The sequence below is a fragment of the Ranitomeya imitator genome, chromosome 4 (assembly GCF_032444005.1).
Source record: "Ranitomeya imitator isolate aRanImi1 chromosome 4, aRanImi1.pri, whole genome shotgun sequence".
In the NCBI taxonomy this organism is placed as follows: Eukaryota; Metazoa; Chordata; class Amphibia; order Anura; family Dendrobatidae; genus Ranitomeya; species Ranitomeya imitator.
In genome coordinates, this window is record NC_091285.1 from 347781549 (window position 1) to 347800536 (window position 18988).

Here is an 18988-nt window from a genome sequence, read left to right on the forward strand (position 1 = left end):
TAAAGATTTTCACCGTTTTGCTTTTACCGGCTCTTTGTTTTCCTGCAAATTCAACTTTGATGTGGTTGTCATAAATCAGCTGAGAACAAGCCAGATACATGACTCTGCTGTTAGAACAGCTCACTGATGGATTCTCAGTTATCCCATTCTGCAGCCAGCTGTAGTAAGAGGATATAGAAGGCAAACGATGGAAAAAATTATAATGAAACCAAATTTCAAAAATGATTTTTAGTTCCAAATGTACGGATTTTTGTTAAAGGAAAATGTCTTTAAACGTGGATAACCCCATGTTGGGCAGCACGGTGGCGCAGTGCCTTGCAGCGCTGGAGTCCTGGGTTCTAATCCCACCAAGGACAACATCTGCAAAGAGTTTGTATGTTCTCCCCGTGTTTGCGTGGGTTTCCTCCGGGTACTCCGGTTTCTTCCCACACTCCAAAGACATACTGATAGGGAATATAAAGTGCTGCGGAATTAATATATATAAACAAAGCATAATACATAATATAGGTGTGTCATACACATAGTCATGGTATAGGGGCTACATATATGATAAGCTGAGATCTGTGAACGAGAGTCCCAGAGCTCCATGTGTGAATACTGCCCCAATATCTGCCAGTAGGACTGGTGGCTGCGTATGCTTTACTGACGGTCTGCTCACACAGGGGACGTATGATCCTCTCTTCTAGGGACGGACCCTCAGCATCATACATTCAGTTTGTGTCCAACGAATAGGAAACATGTTTTTTGGGATGACCCCTTTAACTTGTTTATGGAATAAGGTGAGATAAAGTACAAATTATAGACTGTATATAGCAAAATAGTATTTTATCCTCCCCTCCAAGCTCCTGTAAAATGCATGTTGTTTTTTTTTTTGCTGCTTTAATGCAAATTTTAAGTTGCGTTTTACAGTGTCAGCAAAAGCTATGAGAGGGTATGTGCACACGTTCAGTTTTTTTTTTTGCGATAAAAACGCATTACAAACCGCAGACATATGCATCCTATCACTTAGAATGCATTCTGCAATTTTTGTGCACATGATGCGTTTTTTTCCGCAAAAAAAACGCATCGCAGTAAAAAAAAGCAGCATGTTCTTTAATTTTGCGGATTTTTTGCATTTTTCCCACTATTCTATGCATTTGAAAAGAAAAACACGTGCAAAAAGCATCAAAAACGCATAAAAAAGCAAAAAAAAAAAAAAAAAAACGCATGCGGATTTCTGGCAGAAATGTCCGTTTTTTGTCAGGAAATTTCTGCAAGAAATCCTGACGTGTGCACATAGTTCCGAAATCTCATGCACACACTTGTTTTTTTCCCTGACTACAGTGTGTCACTTCTTTCAGTGTTATTTCAGTGTTTTTTCTCCCATAGAAAGCGATGAGTAAGTGCTAAAAAAGCAACAAAAACGCAGATATCGGGTTTTGTGGCATTTTTGGTGCAAAAGCCTAAGGAAGTTGTATCATGAGTTTGTGGGGAGCACTAAACTTTATCAGCACGCACAAGAGACAAACGTACCTGATAAAAATGCAGCAAATATGCAGCAAAACCTGCTTTTTCTAAGCAGCTTCATTAGAGCAGGTCTTGTCTGCAGAAAAAAATGCAGGAAAAACGCAACGTGTAAACATAGCCTAAGAGAAGGGGGTTTGTGGTCGTGAAGCGTTTCTTAGAGGTTCTCCTATTGTATATTTGGGTTAGAAGCTACTAAACAATGTTAATGACGGAACCTTACAATGAGTTCTGAAGGTCAGTAAAGAAAGTGCATAAAGGAGATCTGTCAGCTCTTTTGTTTGAGCACTTACTGACTGTTATCATGGTGATTACTGTTATAGCCCCTGATAATATTCATAATACTGCAGGGCTATATATATATATATATATATATATATATGCACACGTTGCGGATTTGGCCCTGCGGTTCCTCAGCAGTTTTCTATGCGGTGTACAGTACCATGTAAACCTATGGAAAACAAAAGACGCTGTGCTGCGGAAAATTCCGCTCAGAAACGCAGCAGTTTATTTTCCACAGCATGTCAATTATTTGTGCGGAAACGCAGCTTTTCTGCACCCATTGACAATACATTGAGTAAGGCAATTCCGCACATCAAAAAATGCAAGACAATCCGCAAGAAATCGGCATCAATTCCGCATTAAATCCGTAACCATTTTGCCCTGCGTTTTCTGCCAAGAGGTGCAGATTCTGTGCGGGAAATTCCGCAGGCCAGTCCGCAACGTTTGCACATACCTTTAGACTACATCTTGCTCGTGTTGACTATATAGAATATCTGCTGTGTTTATGAAAATAGATCTCTCCAAATGGCAGGAAAACCTGATATTTGACATTTTTGTGGCATCACACTTATTTGTTACTGTTGTTTTGTAGGTACACTTGTCTTGCAATTAAGTGATTCCGTTTCCCTGTAGCTTTGTAATATAAGCCGTGTCAAGATTGGTTCCTGTGTAGTTTTTTGCATTGCTATGTGTATTCATCTACATGTAGGTAATCCGCCCGTATGGCTACACGAAGAACATTGAGGTTCCGGGAATATTAGAATGTTTTATTACAGTTGCTTCTTCTTAGGGAAATTCCTGTTTAATAACTGACTACATTAGACACATAGGAGCCATATGCGGTGGTATTTTCTAGCACGTGATGGCTACTTTCTGTGTATGCCAATATGTGTACTGGCTTATCTTGGGTACTCTAGAGCTGATTATTCCTGAACCAATGGCCAGTTGTCACAAATGAGCATGTCCGACCAAAGGAAATCTAGGCTATTTGTGATGTCATCCAGAAATGCAGTAAGCGCCTGTACTATGTCATTGTGAGCCCCAACGGGGACAGCGATGATAATGTGTGCAACCTGTAAAGCGCTGGGGAATGTGTTAGCGCTATATAAAAATAAAGATTATTATTATTATAAAGATTATCTACTCTCAAGTTTGCTTCATGTACCATTTTGTGTATGTAAATGTGAAAAAGGAGCCATCCGCTCACCTGTCCAGGTGCATGAAAAATGCTCCAGTAAGAGCAAAAGGCACAAAAAACGGTTGAACCCAACAGCATACAAATTAAAAAAGCAAAAAAGAAATATCTGCTGCGCTCCCAGGGAACATGTTTCAGACCTGCACGGCCCTTTGTCAGGCTTTTTTTGTGCTGTTGTGTTCAACCATTTGTTGTGCCTTTTTATACTATTGGATCAATAAAGCAATTCTTTTAAGAAGATGTGAGCGCCGGCTGTCGTCTGGTCTGCTGCATTTTGTGTATGTATCCTGCATTAGAATGTGGGCACCGATAGTTCCTCAGTGGGACTGTAAAGTATAGTGGATGCACTCCTTACTGGGTACTTTGCAGCCTATATACTGTAATGTGAAATGGTGTATATGCAGTGGCTCAGTGGTTATTACTCTGCAGTGCTGGGGTCCTGGGTTGAAATCCCACCAAGGACAGAATCTGTAAGGAGCTTGTATGTAATCTCCATGTTTGTGTGAATACTGCGGCTTCCTCCAAGTATGTCGATAGTGAACACCAGTGGGGACAGGGATGACCATGTTCTGTAAAGCGCTGTGGAATATGATGGAGCTATATAAGCAATGGATAATAATGCATATGTACAATATATTATGCCTGTATGCTCACCTTAGGCTGTTGTCACACATTCAGTATTTGGTCAGTATTTTACATCAGTATTTGTAAGCCAAAACCAGGAGTGGAACAATTAGAGGAAAAGTATAATAGAAACATATGCACCACTTCTGCATTTATCACCCACTCCTGGTTTTGGCTGAGAAATACTGATGTAAAATACTGACCAAATACTGAGCGTGTGACTCCAGCCCCGTCACACATAGCGAGATCGCTAGCGAGATCGCTGCTGAGTCACAAGTTTTGTGACGCAACAGCGATCTCAGTAGCGATCTCGCTATGTGTGACACGTACCAGCGATCAGGCCCCTGCTGTGATATCGCTGCTCGTGTCGGAACGGCCTGGGCCATTTTTTGATCGTTGAGGTCCCGCTGACATCGCTGAATCGGTGTGTGTGACGCCGATTCAGCGATGTCTTCGCTGGTAACCAGGGTAAACATCGGGTTACTAAGCGCAGGGCCGCGCTTAGTAACCCGATGTTTACCCTGGTTACCATCGTTAAAGTAAAAAAAACAAACGCTACATACTTACCTACCGCTGTCTGTCCTCGGCGCTCTGCTTCTCTGCTCTGGCTGTGAGCGGCGGGCAGCCGGAAAGTAGAGCGGTGACGTCACCGCTGTGCTTTCCGGCCGCTGTGCTCACAGCCAGAGCAGAGAAGCCCAGCGCCGGGGACAGACAGCGGTAGGTAAGTATGTAGCGTTTGTTTTTTTTACTTTAACGATGGCCCTGCGCTTAGTTACCCGATGTTTACCCTGGTTACCGGGGACCTCGGGATCGTTGGTCGCTGGAGAGCGGTCTGTGTGACAGCTCTCCAGCGACCAAACAGCGACGCTGCAGCGATCCGGATCGTTGTCGGTATCGCTGCAGCGTCGCTAAAGTGTGACGGTACCTTGAGTCTGTAATTGATATGAGTGGGTTTCATATTCCGTTCCCCCTTCCAGTACTGTAAGTGATGTTTGTGGTGCAGAGGACTGATCCCAGCTCCTGTCCTTTCTGCCCATAAACTTTCCCTTCTTATCTACAGACAAGGGACAGACACAGACTAAACAGAGCTCCTGAAGGATTCCTGCCAGAGCCCGGACTGACATGTTAGGACAGCGCGTAGAGCTTGGCTTTTGTATAATTGGATAAGGAAATTCTGGATCACTTTACAGAGGTATCAGTCGAAGCCAAGCTAATCACGAAACGCAATGCCTGCGTGCTGATTTTTTTCTCCTTCTCACATTGAGCATATTTTTCATGGGAAAATTAGCTTTTGGCAGCATTCGCTTCCATACAGCAACAAGACCTTTTTCTTCTGTATATGTAGGATTTAGCTGAGATTTCAGTTAAACAAGCGTCAGCAAAAAGCCCCCAAGATCCCTGACAGGGGTCCTTAAAGAACACAAACCACTGAACTTGTAGCCATGCTTTAGCCCTAGATGATGTTGTGCACACAAGGCTGTAAATGTTATGACATGCCGCTTGTAGCATCTGTCAGTGTATGTTCACATGGTGCAATTCCAGCACCTTGCAAGTGGGTGGGATTTTACTAACCACAAACACAGAGGTATTAGGGGATACCACAAATCCTCCAAATCTGCAGCTTACTGTGCTGTATATTGATTTGCCATGGCTAATGCCCGGGTGGTCTTCCATATCTGAATGTACACTTGCCTTACCATAATGCTGTAAGTAACAAATTTAGTACCCATTTCACCCCCCAAAAATGTAAACCCTAATATTTGCAAAATAGATCCTATTGTTGTTAGTCATTTTCTAAAAATATAACTTGTGTAAATATTAACTAGTTATACCTGTGTCTACGGGCTCCAGTAGATGTCCACGCAAATTGACAACTAGTGCACGGATTGGCAGCAGGTCTCCTGACTGGAGTGTGGCAGCCTCATACAAATATATGAAGCGGTCACATGGCCAGTGCATGCATTGTGGTCTGTGGTCGGACCGAAATCCACAGACGTCTTCACGTCCCATGATCCGGAACCAGCAGCGCTTTGGATGTACCTCATGTTCTCTGCGTCCAAAGCGCTGCCTTATAATGAGTGCAGGTAAATCCACATGTGATCACTGAACCATGAAGATATACAGCATCCAATATTGGTGAAATCTCTCTTGCGGAGACTCTCGTGTCCACAAGAGAAATAGACATGCTGAAGTCTTAATAGACGTGCCGCATGTCCGTCTCCGTGGGTGATCCGCAGGCGTCGGTGTACGTATAGTGAACATGGGGTTTCTAGAAATCCCACCCACAATGCTGTAACATCTGGACGCTGCAGGTTGGACGCTGCATAAATACACAGCATTAAACTCGCAGTTTACACTTTGTGGCCATGTTAACTTTTTTTTTTAAATAATGACAAAAAAAATAACAGCTGCAACATGTGAATGCACCATATGATGGCTTGCTAACTGCCAATATAGCTAATGGAGTGTAATAAGCAGCTTTCCTAATATCCTGAATGGCAAATCTGCCTGTTTAGGTTGTTTCTTTTTCCTTGATCTGCTCCATTGGGATCTGTAAAAACTTTTTTTCTGAGTGATAACGTGACCCGTTCAGAAAGAGTGCCATGGTGATTAAATTGCTTAATAATCTCATCAATATCAGCAGGATCCAACTACAACAGTCTCCTATCTATGGCCGCAGTACATTTCCAATGGTTTTGTCACATTATTATTTTAGGCTGCAACATACGTCATGTGGCATAAAGATCACAATGTCACTTGGTGGCATCAAAACTAGTGATTGTCAATGGGGGCCACATACTGACGCTTGTTCTACTTTGTCCTTAGAGACTTCAGTCTAAAGAACCCGTACACATTAGGCCAGTCTCACACGTCCAGATAATTCCGGTACCGGAGAAAACGGTAACGGAGTTGTCCGTGTGCTCACGTAGGCCATCCGTGTGATGTCCGTGAGTACGTTTTTAGGGTCCTTGTGCTGTCTGTGTGCTGTACGTGTTCTGTAAATGTGCTGTACGTGTGTCCGTGTCCGTGTATTGCAACAATTTTTACAATTTTAACCCTATGACAGGAAAAACGCACACGGACAGCATCCGTGTGCGGTACGTGTTTACACGGACCCATTGACTTTAATGGGTCTGTGTGTTCCGTGCGCTCCCACGAACACTGACATGTCTCCGTGTTTTGCAAACGGACACACGGTCCGTGAAAACACGCTGACATGTGCAGAGACACATTTATTTTAATGTGTCTACGTGAGTCAGTGTCTCCGGTACGTGAGGAAACTGTCACCTCACGTACCGGAGCCACTGACGTGTGAAACCGGTCTTAGATGGCTGGCACCTGAAAGATGCTGCGGATTGTTCGGCTGACAGCTGTCTTATACAACTTTCCCATACACAGGAGTGCTTGTTCAGGGCAAGCCAAGCCAAAAACATACTAGGCCTCAATCATCAGATCTGTATAATACAAAAACTCTTTGTTGTCCATAACAGCCAATTACAGCACAGCTCTCATGTTACCAGAACTGTTTAAAAAATTAAAGCTGAACTGTGATTGGTTGTTATAGGCAACGAGGAGAGATTTTGTTTTAGACAGTTTTGATAATTGAGGCCTAATATGTTTTGACCCTTTCTCTATATAGATTCTGATACATGTCACTATACAATTGATATAAAAAAGATATCAGAATTCACTTTTCTATACAAAGTCAACAGAAAACCTATTAGGTCTTAAAGGGTTATTCCCATCTCCAAGATCCTATCCCAATATGTAGTAGGTGTAATAATATTAGCAAATACCCCCATTTAGAAATTTAGTATAGTTCTTCAGATTTGCCTCTTTCCCCATGTAGGGCATTGAGGTATCCGTGGTTACGACCACCAAGAGCTGTCTGTCACTATATGAACGGTCGTAACCATGAATAAGTAAGCTATTGCAATGCCCTGCACATGTTGTAAGCGACATAGTTAACCTGAAAAGTTATACCAAATTTCTTATTGGAGGTATTTGCTAATATTATTAATATTAAACCTACTACATGATGGGATAGGATCTTGAAGGTGGGTATACTCCTTTAATTATTAAATCTGTATGAAACAAAATCTGAATTAATTGCCCATAACAGCAAATCACAGCTCAACTTTTATTTTTTAAACAGTTCTGGTAAAATGAGAGCTGTACTGTAATTGGCTGCTATGGGCAATAAAGAAGTTTTCTTATAGACCGTTTTGATGATTGAGGCCTAATATATTTTTGCGTTGACCCTTTTTATGGAAAAGTGAATACTGGTTCTGATGCCGATGTATAACGCCCCGGGGTGGATAGAGCCATACGGATACGTCTTCATGTATAGGCCGGGAGATTTCCATGTGGCTCAGTGTGCAAGGTCTCCACTGCGTGAATGGCATGACATATATCTTAGGGGGAGCGACCAGGCTGCATTCTCATGGCCACCTCCATTGTGTGCGGGTCACATGGCCACTTTTCCACTATATAATGGACACCCCCATTTGCTATTGTTGTAATATAAAGCCAGGCAGTATTTCACAAAGGCGGTGGGGGAGGGGAATTCTCACTTTCTACTGCGGAATGTGATTTTTTTTTTTCTTTCCCTGAAATGTATGTAATAAGATTATATAGAAAGCTATAAATCGCTGCTGTGATATTTATAGTGGAGTTTTTTGTACACGAGTCTTGAAGGCATGGAAGTGGTTGTGATGGTAATTGTCCAGTATATCACTCCAAATTATTAGTTATTATTTTCATTGTTAAATGCGGACCATGAAACGTTTTTTCGTATTGAATGGCATTAATAGTATGATCTTACAGCCCCAAAAGAAAGTCTTGGAAGGGCGAAGCTTACACCTCACGCCTACAAATATCCCACCTATTTACATTCAATATGCCTTATCTTTTACTGGTTAGAAAGATAGATTTTAGTTTCTTGCAGTCTAGGAATGTCAGAAAGAATGTATGTCACAGTGAAGTGTCATCCCATCTTCTGCAATATCAGTCGGCTTATTTTTTTTTGCAATTTTTCCCATGATTTGGTAACTCCGTTGTATCTGGATGTTTTCCTTTTAGTGCTAAATGCAGCGTGGCGAGAGAACACCCAGAGTGATCCGCACCTGTGGGTGCTTCCATGGTGCAGCTGGCTCGCGGAAGCAACAGATCGGGCCCTTTCTTCTCAGTGCGGCTGTATAAATAAAGCAGACGGAGCTGCCATGCTGAAATTCTAGCCTCCTCACAGGGAGGCCACATGGCAGACGAGCGAGGCCAAGGGAGGTATCATAGGGAGAACACACTGCAGTTTTATGTAGTATTTCTCCCTAAGGCCGGTTTCACACGGAAATCACTGGAAAGTTCTCATAGGCCACGTTTACATGTTCAGTATTTGGTCAGTATTTTACCTCAGTATTTGTAAGCCAAAACCAGGAGTGGGTGATAAATGCAGAAGTGGTGACATGTTTTTATTACACTTTTCCTCTGATTGTTCCACTCCTGGTTTTAGCTTACACATACTGAGGTAAAATACTGACTAAATACTAATAGTGTGAACGTGGCCCTAAACTTTCAGATGAGTATGTGGAAATCGTCTGATTTTGCGTCCAGAAAATCAGGCAATTTTCTTCTGTATAGTCATCCCTATAAACAATCCTTATGGGAGATGATTTTTTTGTGTGCACCCATTGACTCGATCTGAAAAAAGGAAGAGAAACTAGTGCATGCTACGATTATTTTTTATTTCACTCAGTCTGTGTGAAAAATGTGTCATCTGATTCTGAACAACCCTATAGAATATCACTGGTCAGTAACATGGACAGCACACGTACTACGCTCGTCTAAACAAGCCCGAAGACTGCCTGTAACATTTCCACAATCGCTGTCTCTTTCTAAAGTACCACAGGCAATGTTATATAACTATGACTTGGTTATGGGTTAGTAACTGTTTATAATAACTCTATAGCTCTGGGAATCTGCGTGTGATACTTTCCATCAGGATTGTGCAGGTACTAAGCAGAAAAAAACAATAATCCAGACATTAGTCAGCATTCCAACCAAAAATAGTCAATAGGTTTAAATAAAAAAATCACATACTCAGTGGATTATATCAAGTGCAATCTGTACTCTGGTATCAACCAAGGCCAAATATTAGTACTCATCTTGTCGGCAAAAATCTGGTGACAGATTCCTTTTAAATACCCAAATGACCACATGGATTGTATCTGCCTTTATAGCTATAAGTCAGATACTAGCCATCGTGACCTGAGGGAGACACTCTGTTAATATAGCATATGGGTGACCTATAGGTCTATCGAGATGTTCAGCGGGCAGTAAGTATCGCCCATACAATGAAACCAATAGTTGGTATTGTAGATACAAGAACTTTTCATTACACGTCCAGGTTGTACAAATGTCTCCAGGTAACGTCCGATCTGGCTGATGACGGCACACCATTCATGCATTTACAGCATTTGCAAGCAAGTGTTTTATCTAGAAATAGTTTGTATATCTCTATATGTATCTACCACTCACAATATCCATGTGACAATATAGTCAGTAAGGCTTCCATGAGCAACTTTCCAAGGATGATAACTTATTTATCTGTTCCATTGTCACTCATGGCATTCAAAAGGGCTCCTCCCGTACTCCACAGGTCCATAGGAACAAGGACTATCCCTCCTTTGTGTCCAAGATGTTGTGGTTTCCAGATACTTGCAGACCACGTGTATATTGCTCCATGCGGAGCTGCATCCTGCATAACCACGTTCCATCACTTCTGAGACCTTTTCGAGTTGCACCGCTTAGGCCTAAATTCCAACCCCTCTATGTTTCCATGCTCTGATTCCTTCAGAAGTGGCCCTTGGTAAGAACAGTTGTTATTCACAGATATTTTCATCAAAGGGCCTTGCAGCTTCCAATATATCATACATTTTCTGACTTCAGCTACTTTCACACTAGCGTTTTTTGCAATACGTCGCAATGCGTCATTTATGGGAAAAAACGCATCCTGCAAAATTTTTTGCAGGATGCGTTTTTGCCCCATAGATTAACATTAGCGATGCATTGCGACGCATTGCCACACGTCGCAACCGTCGTGCGACGGTTGCGCCATGTTGTGGCGGACCGCCGGGAGCAAAAAACGCTACATGTAATGTTTTTTTGCTGCCGACGGACTGCTTTTTCCGACCTCGCATGCGCGGCCGGAACTCCTCCCCCACCTCCCCACACCTCACAATGGGGCAGCGGATGCGATGAAAATCTGCATCCGCTGCACCCGTTGTGCGGCGCAAACAACGCTAGTTAGCGTCGGTAACCTCGGCCCGACGCACTGCAACGGGCCGAGCCCGACGCTAGTGTGAAAGTAGCCTTCCTTTGAAAGTTACAAAATATCGTAGTTATGCAATATTAACAACAAATATATTTTAGCTCTAGATCTGCAGAGAGTTCATTCTTTGTCTTCACCCAAAAGTAGCTTCTACTCTCCCCAGCCCTGGTCTTCAGAGGCGCTATGAAAGTCCTTCAGATACACCCTGGCCTCAGCCTTTTCAATATTATGAGCCATGTTAGTTTGGGATACTGCATTTTGCTTCGTCCAGTGTGATATGAGTGGAATGTAGAAAGCCGGTCACTCCTGTAATTTAGGTGAGATGTTTGCGTGTAGCAATCCCTTCAGCCATAACCAAATTTCACCTGTGACCTTAAAAACAGCAAGTTCTTACGGGCCAGCCATGTGATCCCCTCCAGACAAGACATAAGCATGTAGAAGACGATTAATAGACCGTGGAAGCAAAATGTGCAACCTGTAAGAATATTTTCTGGTTAGTAGCCATTAGCAGAGACTTAATATCCAGCCTTCCCATCACTCTGTTGAGAAGTAATTAGGCCTGTTTACAGATCTTACTGTATTCCAAGAAGACCATGATTGGGAGTCAAGGCTGTCTGCAAGGAGGATAAAACAATACTCGTTTGTTGTAGTTCTGGATTAATATTGTGAAATACATGGTAGTTTGTCAAGATATGTATGTATTGTGGTCTTTATGGCCTTTACAAAGTGCTGAAATGCTGAAGATTCATATTACTATTGCTCTATGTTGGGGAGTGAGCGTAAACTGGATTTTATTTACCATATATTGTGAAAGGGAAGCGGTCACCATGAGGATGCAGGCTAATCTGCAGGCGCCATGTTACAGAGCATGGGGTGCTGAGCAGACTAAGGCCGGAGTCACACTAGGTGTAAGTAAATACGGTCCGTTTTTTTTACGGCCGTAATACGCAGTAATTTTCCCAAAACACTGTTCCGTATTCAATGCGAGGATGCGATTTTTACGCACAAATTTATCCATGTGCCATCCGTATGGCTTCCGTACGGCGATTTTTTTCTCGCAGGCTTGCAAAATGGACATATCATGGATCCATCGGCTTAAATATTCTTAAAAACATATATACAGTATATATATATATATATATATATATATATATATATATATATATATATATATATATATATATATATATATAATATATATATATTTATATTTAATTCAGCGCTAGATAGCAGAAAAGCCGGTAATTCAATTGCGGGCTTTTCCTATCTCCTTCACAAACCCGACAGGATATGAGACATAGTTTACATACAGTAAGCCATCTCCTATCCCTTCTTTTATTACATATTCCTCTTTAGTAATGTAAGAAGTGTCTTTGTGTCAAATTATGGGTCTCTAGCTATTAAATTAAAGGGTTAAATCCCAGAAAAAAATTGGCGTGGGCTCCCGCTCAATTTTCCCCGCCAGAGTGGGAAAGCCAGTGACTGAGGGCAGATATTAATAGCCTAGAGCGGGACCATGGTTATTGGTACCCCCCCCTGACTAAAAACATCTGCCCCCAGCCACCCCAGAAAAGGCACATCTGTAAGATGCGCCTATTCTGGCACTTAGCCTCTCTCTTCCCACTCCCCTGTAGCGGTGGGATATGGGGTAATGAAGGGTTAATGTCACCTTGCTATTGTACGGTGACATTAAGCCAGGTTAATAATGGAGATGCATCAATTATGACACCTATCCATTATTAATCCAATAGTACGAAATGGTTAATAAAACACACACACATTATTAAAAAGTATTTTAATGAAATAAAGACACAGGGTGTTTTAATATTTAATTATACTCTTAATCCACTTGACGACCCTTGTCACCTGAAACAATGTTAAAAAAAACAAACAACAATATTCCATACCTTCCGTCGTTGCAGTCTTGTCCGACGCTGTAAATCCATCTGAAGGGGTTAAATCATTTTACACCCAGGAGCTCTGCTAATGCAGCTGTGCTCCTGACTGTAAAACTTGGTGAATGAATGGAATGCAGGGGAATGTACTGTAGTTACCTCGAGTCGCGGTGATGCGCCCTCTGCTGGATGAATTCATGAACTCGAGCGTATGAAAATATTAATATCTGCCCTCAGTCACTGGCTTTACCACTCTGGCGGAGAAAATTGCGCGGGAGCCCCACATGAATTCCCACATGTATTCAGCATATCTGGAAGCCGTAAATCATGCAACTGAGGCGATGAAAATTATATCTCCGAGCAATAACAAATACTCGGAGGTCGCCCGAGCGTGCTCGGGAAAACCCGAGCAACGAGTACACTCGCTCATCACTAGTGCAGACTTAAATCTGCAGCGTATCAATGCTTTAGATTTCGCCCATGCTAATGAGTAGGGAAAATCTGCCCCAAAACTGCAGGTAAAAACACAGCAAAAACACACATCTTTCCGGCTGGGTTTTTCCTGCCAAGAGGTTCAGACATGGTGCAAAAATTTCTGCACCAAATACTTACCTAAATATTTTTTTCCTGTCTATTTAGTCCCATAATCTAAGCAATTTTGTAATGTACTTGCCTTAAAAATGCCCTACTTCTCCCTAACTACACTAGCTGCTGTGGTCACTGTCACAGCCCCTGCCCCCTCCCTGAAACGAAGCGTCATCGGGGAGGAGAGACTGCGGTCACTGTCACAGCCCCGCCCCCTCCCTGAGACGAAGCGTCATCGGGGAGGAGAGGCTGCGGTCACTGTCACAGCCCTGCCCCCTCCCTGAGACGAAGCATCATCGGGGAGGAGAGGCTGCGGTCACTGTCACAGCCCTGCCCCCTCCCTGAGACGAAGCATCATCGGGGAGGAGAGGCTGCGGTCACTGTCACAGCCCTGCCCCCTCCCTGAGACGAAGCATCATCGGGGAGGAGAGGCTGCGGTCACTGTCACAGCCCCGCCCCGCCCCCTCCCTGAGACGAAGCGTCATCGGGGAGGAGAGGCTGCGGTCACTGTCACAGCCCTGCCCCCTCCCTGAGACGAAGCATCATCGGGGAGGAGAGGCTGCGGTCACTGTCACAGCCCTGCCCCCTCCCTGAGACGAAGCATCATCGGGGAGGAGAGGCTGCGGTCACTGTCACAGCCCTGCCCCCTCCCTGAGACGAAGCATCATCGGGGAGGAGAGGCTGCGGTCACTGTCACAGCCCTGCCCCCTCCCTGAGACGAAGCGCCATCGGGGAGGAGAGGCTGCGGTCACTGTCACAGCCCTGCCCCCTCCCTGAGACGAAGCGTCATCGGGGAGGAGAGGCTGCGGTCACTGTCACAGTCCCCGCCCCCTCCCTGAGACGAAGCGTCATCGGGGAGGAGAGGCTGCGGTCACTGTCACAGTCCCCGCTCCCTCCCTGAGACGAAGCATCATCGGGGAGGAGAGGCTGCGGTCACTGTCACAGCCCCGCCCCGCCCCCTCCCTGAGACGAAGCATCATCGGGGAGGAGAGGCTGCGGTCACTGTCACAGTCCCCGCCCCCTCCCTGAGACGAAGCATCATCGGGGAGGAGAGGCTGCGGTCACTGTCACAGCCCCGCCCCGCCCCCTCCCTGAGACGAAGCGTCATCGGGGAGGAGAGGCTGCGGTCACTGTCACAGCCTCGCCCCGCCCCCTCCCTGAGACGAAGCGGCATCGGGGAGGAGAGGCTGCGGTCACTGTCACAGCCCTGCCCCCTCCTTGAGACGAAGCATCATCGGGGAGGAGAGGCTGCAGTCACTGTCACAGCCCTGCCCCCTCCCTGAGACGAAGCATCATCGGGGAGGAGAGGCTGCGGTCACTGTCACAGCCCTGCCCCCTCCCTGAGACGAAGCGTCATCGGGGAGGAGAGGCTGCGGTCACTGTCACAGCCCTGCCCCCTCCCTGAGACGAAGCGTCATCGGGGAGGAGAGGCTGCGGTCACTGTCACAGTCCCCGCCCCCTCCCTGAGACGAAGCGTCATCGGGGAGGAGAGGCTGCGGTCACTGTCACAGTCCCCGCCCCCTCCCTGAGACGAAGCATCATCGGGGAGGAGAGGCTGCGGTCACTGTCACAGCCCCGCCCCCTCCCTGAGACGAAGCATCATCGGGGAGGAGAGGCTGCGGTCACTGTCACAGTCCCCGCCCCCTCCCTGAGACGAAGCATCATCGGGGAGGAGACGCTGCGGTCACTGTCACAGCCCCGCCCCGCCCCCTCCCTGAGACGAAGCGTCATCGGGGAGGAGAGGCTGCGGTCACTGTCACAGCCCCGCCCCGCCCCCTCCCTGAGACGAAGCGGCATCGGGGAGGAGAGGCTGCGGTCACTGTCACAGCCCTGCCCCCTCCCTGAGACGAAGCGTCATCGGGGAGGAGAGGCTGCGGTCACTGTCACAGCCCTGCCCCCTCCCTGAGACGAAGCGTCATCGGGGAGGAGAGGCTGCGGTCACTGTCACAGCCCTGGCCCCCTACCTGAGACGAAGCGTCATCGGGGAGGAGAGGCTGCGGTCACTGTCACAGCCCTGGCCCCCTACCTGAGACGAAGCGTCATCGGGGAGGAGAGGCTGCGGTCACTGTCACAGCCCCGCCCCCTCCCTGAGACGAAGCGTCATCGGGGAGGAGAGGCTGCGGTCACTGTCACAGCCCTGCCCCCTCCCTGAGACGAAGCGTCATCGGGGAGGAGAGGCTGCGGTCACTGTCACAGTCCCCGCCCCCTCCCTGAGACGAAGCGTCATCGGGGAGGAGAGGCTGCGGTCACTGTCACAGCCCTGGCCCCCTACCTGAGACGAAGCGTCATCGGGGAGGAGAGGCTGCGGTCACTGTCACAGCCCTGCCCCCTCCCTGAGACGAAGCGTCATCGGGGAGGAGAGGCTGCGGTCACTGTCACAGCCCTGCCCCCTCCCTGAGACGAAGCGTCATCGGGGAGGAGAGGCTGCGGTCACTGTCACAGCCCTGCCCCCTCCCTGAGACGAAGCGTCATCGGGGAGGAGAGGCTGCGGTCACTGTCACAGCCCTGGCCCCCTACCTGAGACGAAGCGTCATCGGGGAGGAGAGGCTGCGGTCACTGTCACAGCCCTGCCCCCTCCCTGAGACGAAGCGTCATCGGGGAGGAGAGGCTGCGGTCACTGTCACAGCCCCTGTCCCCTCCCTGAGACGAAGCGTCATCGGGGAGGAGAGGCTGCGGTCACTGTCACAGTCCCCGCCCCCTCCCTGAGACGAAGCGTCATCGGGGAGGAGAGGCTGCAGTCACTGTCACAGCCCCTGTCCCCTCCCTGTTTAGCTGAATAGTAACAAGCTGGCTGCAGAGTGGTGTCTTTATACCCGGTGTGCCGGAGGACTAGTCCCATACCCGCAGGTGACTTCACTCGTCTCTGTGTGGAATAGCAACACGTCGTGCACTGGGCGCTGGGGGGAGACAATGCACAAAGGAGGAGACACTCGGGTACAGCGCAGGGACAGCATAGCCCCTGAATTGAGTGTTACTGATGACACTTCATTTCAGGGACGGGGCAGGGACTGTGACAGTGACCGCAGCCTGTGCCCCTGATGATGCTTAGTTTCAGGGAGGGGGGATGGACTGTGACAGTGACCATAGCCTCCGGTCCCCTCCTCTGATGATGCTTTGTTTGAGTATCCCAGCATACATTGAGGATACTCAAATGAATCTTCATCAGACAAGAAGTAAAGAAAAAAAAACATATAATGTAGTTATGGAGCAGAAGGGAATTTATTAGTATATTAGAAAGTAGCTTAGATAATGAGACTAATTGTTTTGCCTTTGGACATCCCCCTTTAAGTTAATATTCGGCTTTAGATCAACATATGTACTGTATTTTCTGGCGTATAAGACTACTTTTTAACCCCTGAAAATCTTCTCAAAAGTCGGGTATCGTCTTATACGCCAGGTGTCGTCTTATAGGGCAGGTGCAGAGTAATCTGCGGTCGCCGCATATTGTGGGGGGAGCGGTCCCAATGACGAGGTGAGGGGGCACCTCACCGGGAAGGTGTAAGTGAAGCAGAGGCAGAGAAGGAGATAATAGGATACAAGGGCGAGCCAGATGAGTGAAAGAGGAGTGTTTTTCTAGGCACAGCACCGCTCTCTCTCTTTTTTGCATACCCCTGGCATCCCAGACGCTGACAGTTTGCTTCACTTACACCTTCCTTCCTCGTCATCGGGACCACTCCCCCCCACTATATACGTCGACCGCAAATTGCTCCGCACCCACCCTATGAGACGACACCCGGCATATAAGACAACCCCCGACTTTTGAGAAGATTTTATATTTTAACTGGAAAAGTTGGGGGTCGTCTTATACGCCGGAAAATACGGTATATATATTTTTCTTTGTACATTTTAATAGACGGATATGTGAACATCATAATGAAAATGATTTAGCCATAGTACAGGGCAAAAGAAAAGATAATAAATGTAGAGATATAACTATTAGACTATGTACCAAATTGTTGTAGCATTAAGTATTACGCATTATAACATGGGGGGAAGGGGCTGGTAGACAGAAGGGTGGCGTGACGGAGAGGGAAACGAGTCCACAAAGACATAGAAACTGGTGGAATTAGGCCGGGATCACACATACGTGAGATACAGCCGAGTCTCGCAGGTGTAATCCCTCCTCTGGCGCCGGCACTCCGGAGCGGAGCGAGCAGCCGCACAGCAACACATGGAGCTGCACGCTCCGCTCCCAAGTGCCGGCGCCAGAGGAGGGATTTCACCTGCAAGACTCGGCCGTATCTCACGTATGTGTGATGCCAGCCTTAGAGTATTCATATGTAAGCCAAGCGTTCTTTCATGCGTCATTGATTTTTCGCTACCGCAAAAAAAAAACCTGTGGTAAAGTTTCATCAGTGGTTTTGATGAGTGTCATCAGAGTTTGGTCAGTGTGTCAGTTTTTACCATCAGTATTTGGTCAGAGTTTCATCAGTTTTTCTCAGATGGAAAAAAAAAAAAACTGGTGGAGGTTTCTTCAACCTATCAAACAGTCTGAAAAAATGAACAGCACATAGATGGCATCTGAGCGCTGACAATTTTTTTTCTCAGGCCGGCGTCACACACAGCGTAAAACAATACGGTCCGTATAATACGGCCGTAATACGCTGAAAAGTCCCGAAAAAAGTGGTCCGTAGCTCCTCCGTAGGCAGGGTGTGTCAGCGTTTTTTGCGCATGGCATCCTCCGTATGTAATCCGTATGGCATCCGTACTGCGTGGTTTTCTCGCAGGCTAGCAAAACCAACATACCGCTATAGAAGTGATCCATGTGTCCCAAAAAGAAAAGAAAATATATATATACTGTCTATATATATATATATATATATATATATATATATATATATATATATATATATATATATATAATGTGTCAGTAGACACATATATTAGAGAGAAAAGCCGGTAATTCAGTGCGGTGTACAGTAAAATCACACTGACAGCTTACAGTAGAATAGGTAGAATGAATGTGTACACATAGAATAGGTATATATATATATATATGTCAGTGAGACACATATATGTATATATATTAATATTTATTCCAGCGCTATACAGCTTGAAAGCCGGTAATTCAATTACCGGCTTTTTCCTTCTCCTTCCTAAAACCCGACATGATTTGAGACATGGTTTACATACAGTAAACCATGTCTTCTCTCCATTTTTTTTGCAGATTCCACACTACTAATGTCAGTAGTGTGTATCTGCAAAATTTGGCTCCCTGGCTTTCTAGGTAATTTCCCACGATCTATGAACAGCCAGCAGAGGGCGCCTCACCGCAAATGAAGCTAAATATAGATCATTGATCTATTTTTAGCCTCATTCCCTGGGGTTTTGCAGCGAGGAGCAGCCTGCATTAGCACAGCTCCTTGCTGCAAAATGTTTTAACCCCTTCAGAAGGATTTACAACGTTGGACGTTACAGATCTGCGGAGGGTAAGTATATTGTTGGTTTATTATGTTTTTTTTACTCACAGAACGAGGGTCTTCAGTGACTGGATTGGGCGTTGAATAAAATACTGCAACAACCATTGTTTTTATTTCATTAAAATAATTTAAAAAAATGTGTTTGTGTTTTATTTAA

General features: G+C 45.8%; 1 protein-coding gene across 3 annotated transcripts in view; it reads left to right on the plus strand.

The window, feature by feature from the left end:
- Positions 1–18988, plus strand: part of CELSR1 (cadherin EGF LAG seven-pass G-type receptor 1) — a 232138-nt gene that overhangs the window by 4071 nt on the left and 209079 nt on the right. The window lies entirely within an intron of this gene.